This window comes from Chelonia mydas, chromosome 2 (genome assembly GCF_015237465.2).
Source record: "Chelonia mydas isolate rCheMyd1 chromosome 2, rCheMyd1.pri.v2, whole genome shotgun sequence".
Lineage (NCBI taxonomy): Eukaryota > Metazoa > Chordata > Testudines > Cheloniidae > Chelonia > Chelonia mydas.
Window position 1 is genome coordinate 69,953,694 of NC_057850.1, and position 23,344 is coordinate 69,977,037.

Below are 23,344 nucleotides of genomic sequence, written 5' to 3' on the forward strand. Positions count from 1 at the left end.
CAGAAATCCAAACCCAACCCCACCACTTGATGGCCAAGACTCTCTAACATCCCTGGTACCCTAGTGGCCACACCAAAATTGACAGCTTTCCTAGGAAACTAAGAAACCTGGCTATTTCCTAAGGACTTATATATCTAGTCTGTGTGACAAAGGCATGTCTCGTTCTGTTCTGTGTAACAGGGAGATCCATTTTTGAGTGTCAATGTGTTAACACTCAAAGAATACAACAATAGCCACATATATGCTAACAGAAAGGAGGTTAATATCATAACAATAAAATCTTTTATTTGCTCACTAAAGAAAATACTAATTTGTAATGAATATCTTATTGCATTTTAAACTTATTGGAGCTCTGTATGTTGAATTCTATCAAAAGAGCTCTATGACATTATACAGCCCTCAAAAAATATATGGTTAAGATTAGTACTTTCAGTTCAGCCACTAATACATGATACAAAATAGGTTTCTGTACCTATAAGTGGCAAAAAGAATCATTCTTATAAAATGGAAATCAGTGCTCTCGCCAACTTAAATAGAGGGCTGAATAAATTATCTAACACTTTGCTAATGGAGAAATTAATATTAGGTGGTAGGCGTAATTGGAAAAAGTACAATAACATTTGGAGACACATGAAAGAGTTGCATAAAGCATCCCTTTAAATATAAACTCTTATTTCATCCTTAAATTCCTGTTATCAGAAGGTGTTCTGAAAGTTCTGAGAGTCTCCCAAGTGGAGCTAAATACTATACTATATCATATCATAGATTATACTTCCAGTTCTTTTTTAGTTAAAGTCCATTGAACTTTATTGATCCATAATGGGGGAGGGGAGTGTAAATCCCAAACTGTAGCAATCACCAAGGGGTTAATGGGCAGAATAGTTACTTCCCCAGGTGTGATTAAGTGGCTGATGAGCAGCAACTGAGATAAAAGTCTGCTCCTAGGAAGCGAAGTCTCCTAGAGAGAGGAGACTGCAGAGGAGAAGAGAGGAGTTGAGCTCAGCTCCCAGGGAACAGAAGAGAGGAGGAACTCTCAGGAAGACAAACTTAATAAAAACCTTCCAGATAGCTGTAGGAGGCCCAGCCACTGAGGGGCCCAAGGGGACTGTGCACCAGATTGAAGGTAAGAAGTGATCCAGGAAAACAGCAGTGAATTTATGAAAGCAGATCTTAGCTGCTTAATACAGAGCCCCTGGGACAGAACCCTGAGGTGAGGGTACCCCCTAGGAAGGGGAGGTAAAAAAAATCCCTGACACAAAGGGGGAACTAAGAACCATCAAGCACAGGGTGGGGCCAAAGGCCTGGGTTAGGGTCATTAGACTTCTGCGTTATTGTACTCTTTATCACCCAGGAAAGTGCAGGACTGTTATTGATTTGTCTGGAGGGCTGAATGAAAAGGGGCAAGCCACCCCAGGCTCAGAGTGACCATTGACAGGGGATGCAAGGGCCCAAAGAGAGTGCTAAGCCACACTCAGTCATCAGGGGCTGCACCAGATGGAGAATGACCCCTTTACGTGACCCTTTTTCATATGTGTGTAATATTCCATTGGATTCTTCACTCTGGTCCTGAACCAGCAAAGTATTTAATCAATGCTATGGTTAAATACTAGACATGAGTGGTATTTAAGCACTTGCATAAGTGCTTTCCTGAACCGGGGCCTCCCTAGGTAACCAGAGTTCTCTTTTATTGCTCTGTCTTATGATTATTGGCTGTGGCTCAGACCCTTGCCAGACAGTCTAACCGGTATGCTGCTCAGGAAAACAATTCAGAACTGCTGGTTAAAAAGTCTTTATTAATTCATCTGACCAAAGAACAGCACAACTTTCTTTAAAGTTTAAACACAAGGCAGCAGAAGGAAATGAATTCTGTTCAAAGCATTTAAGTATTATTTTGTCTTTGTGTGGGCAGCTGTGTTAAAATGGTGTATGGAACCAAAAAAACCTCCAAACTCCAACATTATGGGCAATGATTAGATGCAATAAATGGTATGTTCAGACTTCCTAATTGGTTACAAGATAAATGTATGATCAAAATGAGGTAAAGGTCCACTCTGAGCTTCTTAAGGAATGATATTAGCATATGGTGAGTGTCAGACCCAGTCAAAAAAGTACATCAATTTTATCTTAAAGGAGAGAACAATTATATTAACTGCATACTTACAAGTTAACCGTGTGACCGGAGTCGTCAATAATCTGTCAGTTATTGTCTGCTAAACTAGAGCTCTATCCCCAGGTGAAATGTTCATAAATATTTCATGTCAGAATATGAAAATAAAATGAGACGTTTCAAGTATGTGGATGGTCATGAACCCTTTAATAAAACCTTTATGAATTTTCATGAACTTTTAATTCATGAACTGTCAAGAACAAATGCATGATTATAGCAACCTGATAAATGTTCATGACATTTTCTGAAAGTGTCTGAACATTCACTTATTCATGAATTATTGAATGCTCATTTAAAAAATAATGTACCAACATTGTGAACAAGACAGTGTTTTTTTCCTCTAACAAACCTAAAATGAAGGTGGGGAGACGGAGGAAAAAAGAGAAATTGTAGGGTTAAATGCACTGTATGGCAATTCTTACAGTACTGCTTGCCATTCACCTTCCTGTTAGAAAAACAACATGCCACCAATATTCTAGAGACAAGGTATGTGAGGTAATATCTTTTATTGGACCAACTTCTGTTAGGTCAAAAGCTTGTCTCTTTCACTGACACAGAGCTCTTCTTCAGGCTTTTTCAGCTTTATGGATTTCTATGGTAACAAACAAGAGCAAATTGTTCCAAATGGGTACAAGATATAAACATTACATGTCACACAAGGTGAAATGTTCTTTGCATGAGGGGAACAAAAGCTGGCAGAAATGGCTCTGAGAGAGCACAAAAAGAGGGGAGTAGCGTCTCTAATTTATTCCCGTCTCTCTCCACAGTCCACAGAAATGCCTGTGAGTCTGAGGCTTTGTGGTTCAGGGGCAAATGTGTTGAGGTGTTGCAGTATGTGCTATGATCCCCCCCGATATAAGGATACAAGGACTGGTATTCTGATTATCCCATCACAGCATTAAGACTTCCAGAAGGAAGAACAATGTTCAGCTGTGGTAGGGGTGCTAAAAATACTATGCCTGTGAGCTGGGCCTGCTGCCATGGGTTAGAGAAGGGCAGGGATTCCATATGGAGAAGTGACTGATCATCCACAGTGTTCTGGGAGCTGTAATTGAGGAAGTTACCTGCAGCTCCTAGGCCTACACTGGGTTTGTTGGCAGGCTTTTCCATACTTATCCATTACAAGGTTTCTTGAAACTTTCTATGAAGCTACAGGCTACTTTTATTGCTACTGGACACCTGCAGAGATATGGTATATTGGACTAGATGGACCACGGGTTTGATCTAGTATGACTATTCCTATGCTTCTGGGGTGAGGGTGTATGTTGAGGAGGAGTTTGAGGTAAAGAATAACCACATCTCCTTTTATAGCCAATAGTCCAGAAGGTGGTCCTGGTTTATTAATCCAACTTTAATTAAAGGAGCAACTTGCTGTTCTCTGCAGTGTCATTGGGGTTCCATTCCTGAAGGATCACACGGCCTCCAGAAGTGCTGAGCATCCTCAGCTCCCACTGACTATACCCGAAGAGGTACTGGGTGAGATCTAGAGTTCATTATGCAATTCACAGATTCACAGGATGGGGGGAGAGGGAGCATGGGGAGCCACTGAGACTCACCTGGGGGTTGAAGCTGGAAAGAGGCATCCTGGCAGTTCCTACCACCATTCTTTTGCAGCAGGTGCCCAGAAGTGTGTGCTCCCCTCACTCCCTGGTGCTGGTGCCCTGTTCCCCATCCCAGCAGCTGGCACACATGCTCCTGCCCTTCCCTGGGGCTGGATATCTCCACTGGGACCCTCAGTGGCTGGAAGGTGGAATAAGGTGCGCTGTTCCTGCCAGCTTCCTGGTGGGCAGTTAGATCTCATGCAATGCGGTGGCTTTTCCAGCCCCTCCTCCAAGTCCTTCTCTCACCTCTACCCCCCTCTGTATGTGCACGGAGGTGGAAACCTGTCTAGGTCCCACTCTGACATTCGCAAGATTGTGGGGGGCACAAACATACCTCACCCCCCCCAATCTTTCCACTGATGGGGTTACAGCCTTGTTCCTCTGCCACCTCTGCACGAATTCATAGATTGGTAAGGCCAGAAAGGACCAATATGATCATCTAGACCAGAAGTGGGCAACCTGCTATTCCTTTTTCTACTAAAGAGCTGTTTATTATGGGACCACAATCCTTTAGCATGGATCAGAATGTATTAGTTATTTGTCTTCCTCAAATCAACATACCCCCACCCCCTAAAATGAAAAGAAACGGGGGTAAATGTTTAATGATTTTTTTTCCCATTAAAAAAAATCAGACCTCTGAGTGAGTGTGTACATATATATTTTAATCAACACAACATGAAAGAATAAACATTCCGTATTCTAAAACGACTACTGTGTTGAAATTGTAGCTTGAGTTCCAGCCATGGCTTCTACTGATTGAAGCTTCATCTGAAGATGCTGCAGCTTGCTTTGAAGCTGCAATCAGCTAACAGGTCTCTGAAATCTAATTGCCTTGTGAGTGAGTGCTCTGGAGTCTTATGCTTTTTAACAAAGCACATATTTTTCAGTTCTTCTCCCCTTCCAGTACATACCAGTACCTATTAAATATTCTGATCCTGCATATTTTCCAAGTTTTTTTTCATTAAAGTGTTGCATTTGTGATATCAAATGATACCTATCTGATTTTCTGCTTTTTTTTTGTTTCACCTTTCACCTTCTGCTATTTGCTATGATCAAACAGCTTGTACACTTGAAAGTAATGTACAGATTTTTTTATAAACCAGGTTGAAATAGTTCAATCATCAGGAACACGACTCGTTTCTAAATAGACAGTCTTGCAGAGCATGTGCCGGACAACAAAATGCTGTCAGAACTACTTTCTGCAAACTTTAAACCGCAGCATTATACAGCAGTTTCTGATTTAAACTTACCCCAAGGGAATTCAACTAAGCTCACTGGTGTCATATTCAATTATTGTCCTCAAATGTTAATTGAGAGGTCAAGGGGAAATCCTAAATTGGCTCCAAATGCTAAAACTGAGAAGAAAGCCTGCAGTGGAAATCTGTTCTTGTTTTAGCTCAACTGACTTATTCTTTATTTTGCAGTCTTTCTGATGTTTCTTTTGAGAGGAGCAACAACAGATGAAAGCCAGTTCATTTCATCTTGAGACACTATTATCTATAAAGGGATTATCAAAAGACCTGGGGAAATATATTAGGTGACATTTACTAGCCATAATGAGTAGCATTCAGACTGAAATTTGAATTTAATATTTCAAGATTTTTTTAAGGTTATTCAGTGTTCTCTTGGTAAACTGTCCAGCGAAAATGCTCAGGCAATGCAATACGGGTGTATGTGTGTTTTTCTGTGACTTTCTAGACTTTCTAATATTTAGGGATTTCTTTTTTTTTAATACACTATGTTTAAAGAGGTTAAACATATTGGCTAGATTGACTGTATAAGTGGTAACAGCCTTTCAAATATAACTATTGTTTGACAAAGTTTTTAATGTGTGGGAATTTCCCAGGTTTCAAAATGTTAGTATTTTTATCTTAATTTGTATATCTCTAGACTTGAGGGCCAGGTCACATTCTTGTGACCTTCATGTAGATCCCATCACCTCGTGTGGAAAGTGGGGGGGGGGGCAGTTTCCTCTGTCACGGTGTTCTCCCTATTCAACATCAGCCCCCAGGAGGGAAGTAGTCAGACAGGCGCCAACTTTCCAAAGCGCCGGGGGCATGTGCTCGACCCCAGCTCTGACCCAGGCCCCACTCTCACTCCACCTCTTCCCCCAACGTTCCACCCTGCCCCTCCTTTTCCTGCCCCACCCCTGCCCATCTCTTCCTGCCCAGTTCCACCCCCAACTCTGAGCGTGCTGCGTCCTTGCTCCTCCCCCTTCTCCCAAGCCTTAGAACGCTGCGAAACAGGCTGGGGGGTGCTGATCCATGGGGCCCGCTGGCAGACTGGAGGTGCTAGGAGGGTGGTGGTGGCGCTGCTGGTGAGTGCTCAGCACCCACCATTTTTTCCCTGTGGGTGCTCCATTCCTGGAACACCCACACAGTTGGTGCCTGTGGGCAGGCAGGTCTATGCCAGAGGGTAGGGTCTTAGTGACAGCTGCCATTTGAGGCAGACCTGTTAGTGCGGCTCAAATGAAGCTGTGATGCCCTGAAGAAACAGGAAGAAGGCAGTGCCAAGGACTGTGTACCCAACAGATTCATGGTGCTTGGAGGCCAAAAAGGGAGTAATAATCATCTTATATAATGGAAGAAAGCACGATCGGGCCTTTCATTATTGGGGAGGGTAGATGCGGATATTTATATTTCTGTTCTCGTGCACAAATATTTATGTCTTTACCACCTTAACTCCAACGTAATGAAGGTGTTTTTCTGGGACTTCACAAAAATAAACTGGGTTGTATTTAAAAAGTCTTTGCAGGGAGCTGGTTACCCTTTGTTAATCTTTTGCTTTTCTGAGAAATTAAAATGAACTTTTGAGGAATTTTTGTAACAACAGACAGCGCCTTTGCAGAGGATTAGCACATTTCTGAGTAGAGGCTTGCAAACGCTACATAAACAGAGGGCTCAATTATTCCTCTACAAAAGTAAATCTATGCTGAGAAGAGGAGGGAGCAGCAATGTCCAAGCAATGTTAAACACAGTCATTTGTTATATACTTTCATGGCTTCAGAGGCACTGTGGACCACTTGCTAGATAGGGGAGGTTGATAATCCTGAGCAACAAGCATAGCTAGTGCTTCTCAGGGATGTGGCCTGCTCTTGCATTGGACAGAGACTCCCCTCTTGGTACTGTTAGCATCCCCACTCTTGCAGCCAAACAGATTGTTTCCTCCTCCCTGGATGTGCTGTGGGGACAAAGCGGTCCCTTACACCTTCTCATCCCTCTGGCAAACCTGCAGTATTTGGCCCACAGTATTGGAGTGTCTAATGGGAGTCGTGTTCCTAAGGAGTGTCAAACAGACTCCCTGAAATATATCCAATTCAGGGATTACACTCAAACATTTTGCTGTATGCTAGTCTACTTATTCAGTTTTATAGCCAGGGATTTGAACCCCATTTTTCAGTCACAATCTTCTTTCTGTGAGTCCAATCACACTAAACCCTGCCAAATTATACATGTCTATATGCTATATAATTCTGTCACAATACCTCCCCTGCACCTGAAATTCAGCTCCCACATCAGTAGTTTCCTGTTCCCTGGCACTGGGTTATTTCTTCAAAATGGGAACTACATTAATCACTCCTCTGTTCTCTGGCAATGTGGCAATCTTCAGAAAGCTGCTGGCTAAAGAACCCTCCTCTGGTGTCTTTGCTACCCATAGCTGAATTCTAAATTCAAAACTTCTGGGCATCACTTCTTCTGACTGTATTAATCTCTTAAAATCATTAAAAAGTGGTAATTAATGTCAATGCCTTCTTCCAGAGAAACTGTATGCCTGTGCTCTGAAACATAACTTCAATTTCTTCTGAACACTAGGTATGAAATTCTGGCTGAAATCCATGGCTTCAGTGGAACCAGCATTTCACCCTAACTCATTCTAGATATCTACAATATCTGCACCATCCATCACTATCATTTCCACTTTGTTGTAAAATGGTCCCACTTATTCCTTGCCTCACTGATTTCCCCTTCCTATACAACATCAGGGCAATCTTTATAATATTTGCTAATTATTTTGCTATTAATAGTTAATTGAATATTTTGGCTATTTCCCTCTCGTTCTTCAGCTCAAAAACCTTTTTTCATCATTGTCCCTTCCATTTCCTTTCCTGTTGTTTAAAATTTAGCAATTCAAATATACACTCTGAAGTAAGTCATTTCCTTTAGACAAATGTAAACATTTTTGTAAATTACTCACTGATATGCATCGGAGAAGGGATTGCAAGTCTGCACAGGCTGATGACAAGTTTGATGATAGCAGTGAATGAAGTACTTTAGGCTGCTGATTTATAGGAATAATTTAAACTGGAGAAAACAGTGATCACTAGAAAGACAATAGCATTGGAGATTGATATGATTTATGGAATGGCATGAAATGCATACAAGTGAATAATAGAAGAGATGGCAGAGTGACCCTGAGATCCCTGTTGATTTAGGCAGCATGAGCTACTGTAATACAAATGCATGTTTAAGAAACATTAATATATTATTTGGCATTGAAAGGCCTCACAGTTCTCTTTAACCTCTAAGTTATAATTCTAACCCTTTTTTATTTCACTTTTGTTCTACCCAAATAATGGCTGCACTTGCTTTTATTCTCTTGTTGTTGTCTATGAGATGATTTGAATAAGATTCCCAAGTGTTCTGGGCAACTGACCTTGTTTACCAGCCTAAGACTTTGGCTGTACAGCCTAATACCTGCAGTTTGCCATTCAGCTGTACACATTGTAACACGCAGTGGAGTTTGACTTGCGTGCCAGTCTCTCAAGACCAAGATTAAAACACATCAAGCTGCATTGCTTTTTCACAAGTGAATGACAGGGGCGTAATGTCACAGGAGAGGGACTGAGCACAAGAGTTCTCATTAAGGATCCCCTGCTCCTTTGGGCTAGGTCTGTACAGAGAGAGGGGAAACCTGTGCTCATAGGGTAGGGAACCATGGTTACCTCCTTTCCTTCTCTGGGACCTGCAGAGCCCCTTTGCGGGGACTCCATAGGGATTCAGAACAATAGTTTTGGATTAGCTAGGGGAAGAGGCTCCAGGGCAATGAGTTGAGACAGTCCAGAATTGTTCTGCTCAAACCTATGGGGGAAAGCAGCTGAAGTTAGTACAACCTAAGCCTAAGTACAGCCATACTGTGAACCCTCCAAATGTGGATCCCAAAGGTGCAGCCTAGTAGATGGTTCCCCCAGATGCACAGCTCTTGCAGGATCCTCACTGTCTAGGGTTAAGCAGAAGCCAGAATGGCCAGGCTACAATGCAGAAGGAAAAGGCATGAGTGAAAGTGCCCCTTGCCTTTGGTAGATTCACAGAGATCCAGATCGATCTTGGGGGCCTGCTGGTTTAGTAGGACGAAACCCTCTGCTTCTTCCAAGGTGAGGGGTAGCCCACAGTTTCTTCTGAGCTGGGGAGAAGGCAAACCACTTCCTTCCCCCACATGGAAGAGTGAGTAGGAGGATTCATGAGTTCCACTTCTGCTATGTGTGTTATTCCCATGTAGATGAGAATGGGGCTCTGAAGTGCAGAGGAAGAATCTAGGAAACCAGTCCCACAAGCCTGAAGTACAGTACCAGCATTGGCTGACACTTCAAGGGCTGGGAAGCTCTGCATTAGCAGTGTGTACAAGGTGAGGGTTGAGAAAAATATCACTTCAATTGCACAGCATGGTGGAGAGCACAGGGATTACTCTTTTCCATAGCACCATCAGTGAATCCGAGAACTGAGGGCTCTCCACTAAAGATGGCCAGTCGCCACCTCCCTAGACATGTGCATTTAGTGTCCATGCCAGTCTCCATGGTAAAACATGGGATGAGACAGTCTCTCAGACAGGTGGGGTCCAGATCATACAGTATTTTAAAGATCAATGTCAACAACTTAAATTGCATCAGAATCAAAATAGCACTGACCAAATATGTTCACTTTAGCACTCCCCACTAAGCAGAAAACTCCCTGTGTGCAATCTGTCACAGTTCAGGGCAACCACACCTGTATACACCCACTGTGGTCCACCAAGGGTACCCACTGTCAGGCTTCTGGCTCCCTGGCCATCAGCTCTTTTGGGCAGAAATGTGCATCTCACTCTGTCCCGACTGGAATATTTCTAGGCTGCACAGTTCGCTGCCTACACTGTGAATTCCCCAGCAAGTCAGAGTGCCTCAGCAGGCCTGCTTTGCTTTTCTCCTCAGAGGCTGTAAACAGGGTGATTTTGCTCACAGCTATGAATTACCACTCAATTCTTTCTAAGCAAGGACATTTATTAAGAGAGAAAACATATTAAAACAATAAAAGAACCTACACGCATGCTAATACACTTACCAGAGATCACCCCATCTCCAATAAGAGTCAGTCCTTCAAACCTCACCAAGGTTACAAGTGACATATCCTCCTTGCCTCAGAACAAGCACACCATGAAAACATAAGAATGGCCATCCTGGGTCAGACCAATAATCCTTCTAGCCAAGTATCCTGTGGTCTGTTGATGGCCAATGCCAGATGCTTCAGAGGGAGTGAACAGAACAGGAAAATGTATTGAGTGATCCACCCCATTACCCAGTCCCAGCTTTTAGCAGTCAGAGGCTTAGGAACATCCAGACCACTGGATTGTGTCCCTTACCATCTTGGCTAATAGCCATTCATGGACTTACCTATTTCTTTTTTTGAACCCACTTATGCTTTTGGCCTTCACAACATCCCCTGGCAGTGAGTTCCAGGGTTGAATGTGCATCACGTGAAGTAGTACTTCCTCTTGTTTGTTTTAAACATGTTGCCTGCTAATTTCACTGGGTGAGCCCTGGTTTGTTTGTTATGTGAAGGGGTAAATAACACTTCCTTATTCATTTTCTCAACACTATTTACAGTGCTATAGACCTCTGTTGCATCTCCCCTCAGTTGTCTCTTTTCTAAACTGAATAGTCCCAGTCTTTTTAATCTCTCCTCAAATGGAAGCTGTTCCATTACCCTAACCATTTTTTATCCTTTTCAGTTTTTTCCAATTCTAATATGTATTCCAAAATACACCCGTGAATCATAGGTACACCTTTATGCAGTTTGGACCTCTGATCTTCTCCTTATGTAATAGGTCCTTTGTCTGCGGATCACCTATCTTCATGGCAAAGCTTCAAAAGGCAGAGTTCTTGTGTAACTGGAGTGGGTACATTTGCATAACCATCCCCCAGATATTTCTGGGAAATCCACTTAACTTTAAAAGTTCATTTTTTGCCTGGCTTATTATTTTAAATAGCCCTTTGAAACTAATAACATTTCCCAAAGTTTGCATTCGTCATGTCACCCCTCTAGTGACGTTATCCACAATCCCATAATAAACCCCTCAATTTTGCATTTCTAATACAATGAACTTCTAAGATATTTAAAGTTCATTCAATAAGCTTTAATTTACTTCAGTAGAGTATGTCCAGGATATTGCAGGAAATTGACATATCTGTCTCACAGTCTACTTGCCGTTTTTTGAAGGACCTTGAAAGTGGAGTTCCTGCACTCGGTTTGGAGGGAGATCCTTCTCTATCATCTCTCTCCCTGAAAAGGCTGAGGATTCAAAAAAGCCCTGTTCTGATTTGCATTTCCAACTCTCCTATCTCTCAGCAGGGGCAGAGGCAGTATCAGAGAAGGTATCTGGTCATTCATTGTGTGGAAAATATTTTCCATAATGAGGAGGTTGCCTCATGCTGTGGTCTCAGGCAAGGTATTTTAATGAAGCACTTTGGAATTTCAAGATCCTGATTTTCATTGGGGCGCAGGCACCTGGTTTTCTAATCATCATTTACCAAGCATGGTTAAACTCTGCCCGCAGTTGCATCAAGTGGGCTTATTTCTGCTTTCTTCTTCCAGGCTCTTTGCCAGCACAGCAGTAATAGTATGCAGTTCTCTCAAGATGGATATGTGTTTAACGTTTTTTCTATTTTTAGTGTATGATGGCTACAAAAAAAAAAAAACCAACAACCCAAACAAACAAAAAAACGACAAGCCAGGTCAATACATATCCTGAGCACAGAAGCACAACTGGCACTCTTTAGTAAGAATAATGAGCAAGGATGTTGGAATATGTCCTGCAGCTGCAAGTAGATGCTGACAGGAAATCTATGGGAGGGAAACCATTAAAACACTGACTAGTATGTTTTTTTAAAACAATGCAAAAACATTAATAATTTAAGTACATTCAGATCTTCTATACATTATTATATTTCACAATTGTCAAACAAAATGCAAAAGAGCTAAATCAACTTTAAAGCAAACGTACAACCAGAAAGCGAAGGTGACTGTAGTGGCCATGGGAAGAGCTGTTAACAAATGACTCACTGTGGCGGCCACCTGCATAGATTTCGGCCTCGATACAGCAAACGGCTGGGCACATAGAAATACATGCATAACTTGTAAACTCGTGATGATGAAGTCAACGGGAGAATTCTCATGCTTAGGTTCTTTGCTGGATCAGCAAGGCCAATTAGTACATGAATTTAGCCTGTCCAGTTGAGACTGCTGCTGAAGCACATGGACCAGAGTGCTCAATGTAAACACCTTATGGTTTTGGTGTGGAGAGGGCATTTCCAGAGAATGAATATCCTGTAGCTCAGTCTTTCAGTTTCAGGATCCATTCTGTTCATCAGCTATACTGCAGTGGCGTTCATAGAAAATATTAGAGCTGAGCTACTGTTTCAAAGCTTGAAGCTGGGTCCTAGTTTTCTGAAAATTCAGGGATATGGTGTTTTAAGTTTGAGCACATCTCTAAATACATATTATGGATTTCTTTATTACTGACATACTAGGTTTCTCTTCTGGTACATTGCTGTGTCATAGGATTATGATGATACATGTTGAGTGGGGCATACAGTTTATGTAAACACAGCCATCACTCCACTTTTACTTAAAGAAGCACTGTAGTGTTGTCAAGGTAGGTGGTCCAAATTTGATCTAATGTAGCTTATTCTTTTTTATTTGGTTGCACAGTTTATGTGATCCTTTCAGTGTGTGTGTTTTTTTAAATTCCGGATAGAAAAAAACTTCAATGGTCCTTTTTTTCTTAAAAGTAATGGGGAAAAAATAAACCAGTAACAATAGCCCAGCACCAACAAACCACCATATTTAATAGTTCTAGTGAACAAATGCAGTGCTAGCATTCAGAGCTATATAGAATAATGGAAAAACACCATGTCAGTGTCATTTTAATTTTCTTGTTAGGCCTTTATAAGGGTTAAACCCTTATTGAATCATTATTTGTCCCCCTTCCTCCTGGTCTTATTTTTCATTAGATTTATAAATTTAAAGTTTGAAATAAAATTATTTAGAGCTGCCTGATCGTGTACAATAAGATATTGCATGGGGAATCTGGGATTTCCTATATAAGCTGAAAAGCACAGCAGTTAGCTGAGCTCTGGTGTCAGCAATAGCAAGAGGAGAAAAATGTGAAAATATAATTAATGTCATAGTATAGTACTGTATATAGCTTCTGGTAGCTAGGTGTTAGTTTGAAATACAAATATGTAGTAGTAGATTGGAGTACCAGCCACTGTCCCGCCAAGGCTGTTATACCTATATGTGCCTGCACACAAAGATTCAACTGCTCCTCCTTGGCCTGCACATCAAAACTTCCCCTCTACACTGGCATATTCCAGGGCCCTGACACGCAGATAAGGTCAGAACCCCTGGTGTAATTCAGTAGACTTAGCAGAATGGACAGTTATTGTCCATTCCTGCTGCACATAATCCTCTTGGCTTCCTGGTCCAAAAGTACTATTGCCTTTATATACAGTATATCTACCTCATTTTCAGAGTGCTTGTTGTGCTTCTTTCTATGGGTGTTATGCCAGGGTCACATTAACAGTCTTTATGCTGGTTGGTATATAATGAGGCTATCGTTTATATATATTAAAAAGACTGCATTCAGGGCAGGGTGGACTTCTATTGTAACAGGGTTTTTACGGCTCTTGATGTACAGTATTTGTCCTCAGTAGGCATTTTTCATAAATCACTCAAAGGCAAAACCATCTAATTCTTTATCATAGAATCATAGAATCGTAGAACTGGAAGGGACCTCGAGAGGTGATCTAGTTCAGTCCCCTGCACTCATGGCAGGACTAAGTTATATCCAGACTATCCCTGACACGTGTCTGTCCAGCCTGCTCTTAAAAATCTCCAGTAATGGAGATTCCACAACTTCCCTAGGCAATTTATTCCAGTGCTTAACCACCCTGACAGTTACGAAGTTTTTCCTAATGTCCAGCCTACACCTCCCTTGCTGCAATTTAAGCCCATTGCTTCTTGTCCTATCCTCAGAGATTAAGGAAAACAATTTTTCTTCCTTCTCCTTGTAACAACCTTTTATGAACTTGAAAACTGTTATCATGTCCCCTCTCAGTTTTCTCTTTTCCAGACTAAACAAACCCATTTTTTCCTATCTGCCGTCATAGGTCATGTTTTTCTAGACCTTTAAGCATTTTTGTTACTCTTCTCTGGACTTTCTCCAAATTGTCCACATCTTTCCTGAAATATACAGGACTGGACACAATACTCCAGTTGAGGCCTAATCAGCGTGGAGTAGAGCGGAAGAATTACTTCTCCTGTCTTGCCTACAATACTCCTGTTAATACATCCCAGAATGACGTTTGCTTTTTTTGCAACAGCGTTACACTGTTGACTCGTATTTAGCTTGTGGTCCACTATGACCCCCAGATCTCTCTCCGCAGTATTCCTTCCTAGGCAGTCATTTCCCACTTTGTATGTGTGCAACTGATTGTTCCTTCCTAAGTGGAGTGCTTTGCATTTGTCCTTATTGAATTTCATCCTATTTACTTCAGAACATTTCTCCAGTTTGTCCAAATCATTTTGAATTATAATTCTTTCCTCCAAAGCAATTGCAACCCCTCCCGGCTTGGTATTGTCCGCAAACTTTATAAGTGTATTCTCTCTGTCATTATCTAAATAATTGATGAAGATATTGAACATAAATGGACCCAGAAGTAATCCCTGCAGGACCCCACTCATTATGCTCTTCCAGCATGACTGTGAACCACTAATAACTACTGTCTGGGAACGGCTTTCCAACCAGTTATGCACACACCTTATAGTAGCTCCATCTAGGTTGCATTTCCCCAGTTTGTTTATGAGAAGGTCATGTGAGACAGTATGAAAAGCTTTACTAAAGTCAAGATATACCACGTCTACCACTTCTCCCATCCACAAAGCTTGTTACCCTGTCAAAGAAAGCTACCAGGTTGGTTTGACACAATTTGTTCTTGACAAATCCATGCTAACTGTCACTTATCACCTTATTATCTTCTAGATGTTTGCAAATTGATTGCTTAATTATTTTTTCCATTATCTTTTCTGGTACTGAAGTTAAGCTGACTGGTCTGTAATTTCCCGGGTTGTCCTTATTTCCCTTTTTATAGATTGGCACTATATTTGCCCTGTTCCAGTCTTCTGGAATCTTTCCCATATTCCATGACTTTTCAAAGATAATCGCTAATGGCTCAGATATCTCCTCTGTAAGCTCCTTGAGTATTCTAGGATGTATTTCATCAGGCCCTGGTGTCTTGAAGACATCTAACTTGTCTAAGTAATTTTTAACTTGTTCTTTCCCTATTTTAGCCTCCAATCCTACCTCATTTTCACTGGCATTCACTGCGTTAGATGTCCAATCACCACGAACCTTGTTGGTGAAAACTGAAACAAAGAAATCGTTAAGCACCTCTGCCATTTCCACATTTTCTGTTATTGTTTTTCCCACCTCATTAAGTAACGGGCCAACCCTGTCCTTGGTCTTCCTCTTGCTTCTAATGTATTTGTAGAATGTTTTCTTGTTACCCTTTATCTCTCTAGCTAGATTGATCACATTTTGTGCCTTGGCTTTCTACATTTTGTCCCTACATACTTGCCTTATTTGTTATATACATCCTTTGTAATTTAACCTAGTTTCCATTTTTTGTAAGACTCTTTTTTGAGTTTCAGATAATTGAAGATCTCCTGGTTAAGCCAGCATGGTTTCTTGCCATACTTCCTATCTTTCCTATACAGTGGGATAGTTTGCTTTTGCGCCCTTAATAATGTCTCTTTGAAAAACGGCCAACTGTCTTCAATTGTTTTTCCCCTTATACTTGCTTTCCATGGGATCTTACCACAAACTCCCTGAGTTTCCTAAAATCTGCCTTCATGAAATCCATGCTCTTTACTTTGCTGTTCTCCCTCCTACCATTTCTTAAAATCATGAACTCTATCATTTCATGATCACTTTCACCCAAGTTACCTTTCACTTTCAAAATCTCAACCAGTTCCTCCTTATTTGTCAAAATCAAATTTTAAACAGCCTCTCCCCTAGTAGCTTTCTCCACCTTCTGAAATAAAAAAATGTATCCAATACATTGCTCCAAAGATGAAAATCTGTATATCACATAATCAGGTCCTTCAGAAATATTTCCCAAGTCCGGATTTGCTCAATGGGAGTTGTGTTGAAATTCCTCATCACTGTAGGAGGCTCTCAGCATCCCTCAGAACTGGACATCAGTTGAACTAAGTTTTCTAGCCTAAAGTAAGCTTAATTAAAATCAAGTCAACAAAAATAGTTTAGCACTTTGTTTGTAAGCTATGTGTACCTTTTAATCATAGCAATTCAGTATCTACCTACATGCAGATTAATCTGCTCACCTCATCCTTAGTGCACATCACAATTGTTCAGGGTGCCATTTTGAATGACTTCACTATCACCAGTGTTGTCTCCGATTTCTGGAAGTCCCATTCCTGCACTAGACCAAGCTGAATGCTCTGAATTCTAATTTTTTTCTTTATTACAGTTTAAAGCCTTGCAGCTCATACTTTCTTATGACTGAGAATGTTATGGTTACTAGAACATAAAAGATGATGTAAATCCTTCTGAGGTTGTGTGATTTCTCTCTGGGGTATTAAAGATGCCACCCTTCTTTTCCCCATCACTGAAATCTCACCCATATTACTTTTTGATTTGTGTTTTCCCCTCTTCTGAAAAAAATGAGATACCCCCCACACCTCTAGAGCCTCCTTACAATACACCCATTAAGTGCTAGAAGATTTCCTGTCTCTTGTGTGTGCTGGTGGTCTTATGCTCCTCATCAGAATTGCTGAGTCACTGGCCACACCTCCCTGCTGTGACATGTTGCTAACATCCATACCAGTTCCTAGGTTGACCTCATGAGGAGATACATCTTCTCCCTGCTTGTTTTCAGATGGGGGATGAGGGTCAGGAAATGGCTGCAGGCATACTTCTGACAATTCATGTCAGATGCGCAATACAAAGTGTGGAGGTTTTCCAGAGAAGGGCCTGACTGTGATTCCCTTACTCCTATTAAGTGATACCTTACTTCAAAAGTACTCTCATTGACTTCAGTTATTACCTGGACTATTCAACATGGTAAGTAAGGATCTCACACTTTTAGGATTCACCCCTCCTAAAAGTACCACCATGACATAGCTACTTGGGACTAGAGGCATATTTTCTGCCTCCAGAGCAGCATCTACTATTACTCCTCGCACCCCAATCCCAAGGAAATTAATCAGCTTTCTATGGGTTAAAACTGCTACAGATGGAGAAAACAGGGGCATTGGCATTTTATCCTTAGCCCAAGTTAAGATCACAGTTCAAATCAGCACAACGTATCTCTTTATGATTGTTCTTGAGAAGAAAACATACTGTGTATCTGTGTATAATCAGTTTTGTTTTATAAAGAGAGAGTTTATATTATAGACCTCAGAATAACTAAGAAGGGAGGAGGGTTGAGGGAGATACGCAGTAACTTTGTACAATGCTGAAAGCTCAACTGTAGGAGGGATTTTAAGATTCCTGTGGTCATTTCATTCTTTTCAATGAGATACCCAGATGATATTGTGAAATTCCCACTACTGGTTCACAGGCAGGTATGCGACACATCAGAGTAATATTAAAATAAAGTATCTTAGATATAAAGAGAGCCCCCTGTGGGTAGAGTGAGAAGCTGAAAATGGGCTATACATTTTTTGTCCAAGAATATGCTAGTTTCTATGGCCGTAATTTCATAATGAAATATTTCCCCCATTAATAAATCATGGTAGCAGTAAATGGAGTTCTGCTCCTAATGAAGGGTAGTTGAGAAGCATATGTCAGATTCTTTGATTGTCTTCTCTTCCTAATTGTTAAATTTATGTTGACTAAAATGCTAACTAATGCCAATGCTTCTTACCTGGCTTCTGTTAATGTGACCCTTATTAGCCTGATTATTTGCAATACATTTTACGCTGAGAAATTGTGACTGTCAACCTTGTCTTGGACAGCTTTACAGTATGTCGCTTGAGAAGTTTGTAACATTATACCTTAGTGTGAAAGAGATATAACTTCTGGTTGATTTTAATATCTGCATCCTGTGGCTTGCACAATAAACTAAAGCAGAGTAGATGAACAGTTGTATTATACTTTAAATATTATAATAATGATTGTGACCTTTCACTTGGGTAACAAGGATTAAATACACGATAAATGTTAGTTATCATGAAAACATTACTTGCTTGACTGGATTGGATTGCAGAATACTTTGGAAACTACCTGCAAAGATGGTGAATTAAAATACTTGTAATAGGACTATCAAATGTTGCAGTACATTTTATTGTCTATGGTTCCTGGAAAGAAGTCTACTGACTCTTCCTGCTGATTCAGCAGAATTGTGCTGCATGCAGTTTTATTTATTGTTGTACATCTAATCAGAGTCAAACAATGATTTTTTTTCTAGCAATATTTTTAGCACCAGCAGCATTTGCCAAAAGAATGTGTATCTTCTTATACTGCTATGACAACATTTTCCTCCATGTGAGATGGTTCTGAATGGCATGTGATTTTTTTTTTTTGGTTCACAGTTTTAGAATTTGCAGCCCTGTTTTGCTATCTCAAATTATTTCCACAACAACGCTCTCTTAAAAAAATATAATTGTACTGATTATCTGTGCAAGTAACAATACTTGCTGGTACAGACTTAACAATATAAGTAAAAGTCTGTACTGGTATTAACAATATTTTATATCAGCCATGTCATGCTGTCAAGGTTCTTTCCCCACTCTGAACTCTAGGGTACAGATGTGGGGACCTGCATGAAAACCTCCTAAGCTTACTTTTACCAGCTTAGGTTAAAACTTCCCCAAGGTACAAACTATTTTACCCTTTGCCCTTGGACTTCCACTGCCACCACCAAACATTTATGTGGGTCTATTTTATTAGGAAAAAAGAAAAGGAGTACTTGTGGCACCTTAGAAACTAACCAATTTATTTGAGCGTAAGCTTTCGTGAGCTATAGCTCACTTCATCGGATGCATCGATGAAGTGAGCTGTAGCTCATGAAAGCTTATGCTCAGATAAATTGGTTAGTCTCTAAGGTGCCACAGGTACTCCTTTTCTTTTTGAGAATACAGACTAACACGTCTGCTACTCTGAAACCTTTATTAGGAAAGCGTTGTTTGGAAACGTCTTTCCCCCCCAAATCCTCCCAACCCTTGCACCCCACTTCCTGGGGAAGGTTTGGATATCCTCAAGGTTCCTTCCCCACTCTGAACTCTAGGTTACAGATGTGGGGACCTGTGTGAAAACCTCCTAAGCTTACTTTTACCAGCTTAGGTTAAAACTTCCCCAACATACAAACTATTTTACCCTTTGCCCTTGGACTTCCACTGCCACCACCAAACGTTTATCTGGGTCTATTTTATTAGGAAAGTGTTGTTTGGAAACGTCTTTCCCCCCAAAATGGTCTCAACCCTTGCACCCCACTTCCTGGGGAAGGTTTGGTAAAAATCCTCACCAATTTGCATAGGTGACCACAGACCCAAACCCTTGGATCTTAAGAACAATGAAAAAGCATTCAGTTTCTGAAAAGAAGGATTTTTATAGAAGTAAAAAGTAAAAAAGAATCACCTCTGTAAAATCAGGATGGTAAATACCTTACAGGGTAATTAGATTCAAAACATAGAGAATCCCTCTTGGCAAAACCTTAAGTTACAAAAAGAGACACGGACAGGAATATCCATTCTATTCAGCACAGCTTAATTTCTCAGCCATTTAAAGAAATCCTAATCTAAAGCATATCTACCTAGATTACTTACTAAATTCTAAGACTCCATTCCTGTTCTGTCCCCAGCAAAAGCATCACACAGACAGACACAGACCCTTTGTTTTTCTCCCTCCTCCCAGCTTTTGAAAGTGTCTTGTCTCCTCATTGGTCATTTTGGTCAGGTGCCAGCGACGTTATCCTAGCTTCTTAACCCTTTACAGGTGAAAGGATTTTTCCTCTGGCCAGGAGGGATTTTAAAGGTGTTTACCCTTCCCTTTATATTTATGACACATGCATACAGTTTAGGATGCTTCACTATATACATTGTAAACTTTACTGTTCTATTACAGGGTAGCCATAAACCAATGTAGTTTCTGGTCATTATAACTTCAGTCCCAAGGGGACATAAAATGCTCCTGCATTTGCCGAGGGCCAAAACACAGTGGAAATGCTGTGTTCTTACTGTGCATCAGGGCAGACAGCAGAATATCATGGTGGGGAGACTCAGTATTTTCCCAGCTGCTCCCTTTGTTGGAGCAAGAAGGATCTACTTACTGGAAGGCCAAGGGAATGCATGGGGTATAATCATGCATGGGACTATGCATGCATTGACTCATAAACTCCTTATGGGGAGGACAGCAAAGATTAAAAGAGCTAAATATGCATGACTTGGCTAAGTACAAACTGATTATTATTTATGCATTTTTATAGCCTAACATATTAGTAGGTGCTTCACAGAGAACACATGGTCCCTGCCCTGAGAGCTCACAATGTAAATGATGAATTTACCAGAGAAGTGAGGATATCCTATAGACTAGCAATGGGAATAAGGAGGAAGGACATGGGTTACTGAAGTAAGATCCGATGAAGTGAGCTGTAGCTCACGAAAGCTTATGCTCAAATAAATTTGTTAGTCTCTAAGGTGCCACAAGTACTCCTTTTCTTTTTACGAATACAGACTAACATGGCTGCTACTCTGAAACCTAAGAATACATAGTTACTCAGTTTAGGCTAGCATCCATTTTTGTTGTTTGAAGCAGTTTTGTTTTGTGTGTGTGTGTAATAAACACACTCATTTAAAATTGAACTGGGCCAAACACTAGAAAATGTACTGTAGGGATTTAGAACAATCTTTCTCTAACAAGGGAGTAGACTAGATGATCCTGTAGGCCTTTTCCATCTCTAATTTATATGGTTTTAGTGTATTGACAGCAAACCTTGTACGCCTAGCAGCCCATGTGAAACTCACCATATTAAGAGAAATTAATGTGTAGTAGTTATATTCAGATAACAGCAGGTAGGAGCTCCATTCACATTATATGTGTATGTATGAACCTCATCGATCTGTTTTTGTCAGATATTGTCATAATATTGTCAACCTAGTTTGCCCTGTGACTGTGATTTGACCATGTATTTGTATTTATATTTAATCTTGTCGTGTATTCAAGATTAGGGTGACCAGATAGCAAGTGTGAAAAATAAGGATGGAGGTGGGGGTAATAGGTGCCTATATAAGACAAAGCTCCGAATATTGGGACTGTCCCTATAAAATTGGGACATCTGGTCACCCTATTCACAGGAGAGCCCAAAGGGCTGGAAAACTTTGGAAAAGTTGTCTACCACTATGCATCCTTATTCTCTGTTTTTGTTATACCTGAGGAATGAACAAGTTGTAATTCAAAATGCTTAAATTTTCTTTTTTCATAAAATCTGACAACCCAATTGAAATAGTTTGGATTAAAATTCTCTGGAAGGCAGTTTTTTCCCCCTCAAATTACAATAAAAGTGGTTTATCCTTCAATCCATAACATTAAAAAAAAGTTTAACTGCAGCTTTGCTAAGAATTGGATTGCTCTCTATAATTCTGTTTGTTTTTAGAAGTATTATCTCCAAAACAAGCTGAAGCTATCTGTTAATTTTTCAGCATAATCTCCAGGATAAGCAGAGGATTTTGTCAGATGCTGTGGACTATTTATCAGCAAGTATCAGCCTGTGCTGCAGCCACATAAATTTCACTTGATAAGGGAAACTGGCAGATGAAGCCTTATGTTAAGTATAGAATAAGATATTTCCTCTTGATGGCGGTACAGGTTGCTTGGTTTTATCTCTAAAGTGACAACCTATTGTTGTGCTCATCGGTACAGATTAGTTGCTGACTTTGTTTGACAAAAAGAAATGAGTCTAATACAACTGAAGGGCATGATACCAGGAAAAGACTAATGCTAAAATGTGTAGCTTAACCCTTTAGTTGTCTTAACACTGGTTTTAGGCTTTAAAGTTAGCAGAAGCTGAGGCAGATGAGTTTGTCCTTGAAAAAATGATCCGGCCCCTTCCCTGAGTCCCCACACTGAATCTATATGTGTTGTTCCAAGCATTACTGAGTGCCACCGTAATTCTGCTTCCTCACTAGAAGACCATGTCAGACTTCAAGGTTAAAACTCTCAGTTGTGCATTATGACAGGTTTCAGAGTAGCAGCCGTGTTAGTCTGTATTCGCAAAAAGAAAAGGTTAGTCTCTAAGGTGCCACAAGTACTCCTTTTCAGTTGTGCATTGTAACTTATTCATATAGTCTATGAAAGCAATCTAATGCCAGTGCCTTCAGCCCTGGGAAATGAACCAAAAGCATCATCAAGGTTTGTAATTACATAAGTTAAGGTTTGATTTGGTGATCTTTACTCTCTGTTGCCTGATGTGAACTCTTTTGTGGCTCCCCAAAAGCCTGAGGAGGAAGGTCTGAACAACTGGGTAAAGATAAGGCCTGGGTTTTCAAAAGAAACTAAAGATATTGGATGCCTCCATTTTTTGGTGCCCAATTTGACACACCTTAAAGGGACCTGATTTTATGAAGTGCTGAGCACCTGCCCTCTGAAAATCAGGCTCTTTTCATGTGTTGCAAATTGGGCCCCCCAATATCACTAGTTATTTTTAAAAATATGATTTGCCTCTGTTGCTCTTCCTCTGCTTTCCTTTCCGTTAGCTTCTCCAGTTTCCTCCCCTGTTACTTCTTGGCTCTTTTCCTCCTTTTCATCCTCATGTCTGCTATTTGGAGGAGAGAGATTTCATCCTGATCAGGTTAACCAAACCATTGATAGCTTCCTTTTCATTTAGACTTAAATACTGATTGTGTGTATATATGTAATTTGCCCAGAGAAAGTAGCATTGCATACATGAGATCAAAAACTGTTAAGAATACCTGTGATATTAAGTTAATCCAGAAGGCTGGTTTTTGTACCTAATCTAAGGGAATTACATACTTTAATCAACGCTTTATTTTTTTTCAAGTTTTACACGCTCGGCCTCTGGACAATGATGAAGCAGAACTGAAAGTCTTTATAAACGACCAGTGGGACACTCAAGCAAAAGCAAATGCTGCCTCTTCATTTAAAGTTGTATTGCAATTTAACAATGTGAAGTGCGCCACTCCTCTTCCATGTTGCCATTAAAACCACAAATCACTGAGACGCAGTAAGCATGCCATAGAGGATTATCGAATGTCCCACTGAAAAAAGTTGATGGCAAGGAGCCACTTCCCTA

The 23,344-nt window shown here is 40.6% G+C and overlaps 1 long non-coding RNA gene across 1 annotated transcript; it reads left to right on the plus strand.

The window, feature by feature from the left end:
- The first annotated feature begins 975 nt into the window (after positions 1-975).
- LOC122464241 lies at positions 976-23,344 on the plus strand. Its single transcript, XR_006288184.1, has 3 exons — positions 976-1,123; positions 3,552-3,636; positions 23,093-23,344. It is a non-coding gene; the product is annotated as an uncharacterized LOC122464241 (long non-coding RNA).